General features: G+C 44.6%; 1 pseudogene; it reads left to right on the top strand.

The window, feature by feature from the left end:
- The first annotated feature begins 201 nt into the window (after positions 1 to 201).
- LOC115944406 (U6 spliceosomal RNA) lies at positions 202 to 287 on the top strand (annotated as a pseudogene).
- The last annotated feature ends 880 nt before the right edge of the window (positions 288 to 1,167 follow it).

Here is a 1,167-nt window from a genome sequence, read left to right as displayed (position 1 = left end):
AGAGAGAGAACACATCGGCAACTGCCAAAGGCAGGGGCAGGGGTCTGGGCAAAATAGCTGAAGGGAGCCAAAGGTACAAATTTCCAGTTATAAAATCACTAAGTCATGATGATGTAATATACAGCACGGTGACTATAGCTAATATGGTAGCTCATGCTTGGAAGTCACTAAGAGAGTAGATCTGCAAAGTTCTCAACACGAGTTCACTTCAGCAGCACATACAGTACACTGGAACTATACAGAGATCAGCATGGCCCCTATGCAAGGATGAAGTGTTGCATATTTTTACATTTTGATTCCCTGGGAGACCAGTCTTGTAAGTGCATGTGAAGTGGTGGGACCCCCGTCCCGACCCCAGCACACTCTCCCTCTGGGGATCCACTCACACTAAACCCTCTTCCCATGCCCCCACAACCCCACCTCCCTGGAGAGAAACTAGACATGGGGAATGGGGAGGGGCCCTGGCCAGGAGAGGGCTCCTTTCCTGTCATGATGTTGCAGAGCTGAAGCTAATTTTATATATCAATTATACTTCAACTAAAAAAAGAAATGCAGGGGTGCCTGAGTGGCTCAATTGGTTAAGCGTCTGCCTTTGGCTCAGGTCATGATCCCAGGGTCCTGAGATCGAGTCCCGCATTGGGCTCTTTGCTCAGCGGGGAGTCTGCCTGCCTCTCTCCCTGCTTGTGCTCTCGCTCTCTGTCAAATAAATAAATAAAATCTTAAAAGCAAAAGAAATGCATATCAAACTTACCAAGCAGATTATTTTTTATATCTATGCCTAGGATGTACGCTCCCCTCCCCCAAAGTTTGTGATTCAATGGATCTGGACTGGGCATCTGTGTTTGATTAAAAGCTGTACGGCCAATTTGAATTTACAGCCAGGCTGGCAAATTGCTGTCTACTGGAATACAGTATGATAACATACTATTTTAGAAAAACAAATGAAATGGGAATCAATAGGACAAAAGGTATTCACAACAGAAGTTGACATTTGAGCTGGTTATCGAAAAAGATAGGTGGTAGGTGCAGAGGGGGAGAAAACGTAACGGAGACACAAGTAAGATCAATTCAAGTAATAACTGCAATGAGAACAGCAGGAGTACAAATATTTACAAGTTTCCTTAGAATCCTAAACATTAGACCTCAAAGGACTATAGGGGTCACCTA

The sequence above is a fragment of the Leptonychotes weddellii genome, chromosome X, assembly GCF_054177405.1.
Source record: "Leptonychotes weddellii isolate Sample4059 chromosome X, ASM5417740v2, whole genome shotgun sequence".
Taxonomy (NCBI): domain Eukaryota; kingdom Metazoa; phylum Chordata; class Mammalia; order Carnivora; family Phocidae; genus Leptonychotes; species Leptonychotes weddellii.
The sequence above is the reverse complement of the archived record's forward strand: the minus strand, read 5'-3'. Positions and strand labels throughout refer to the sequence as shown.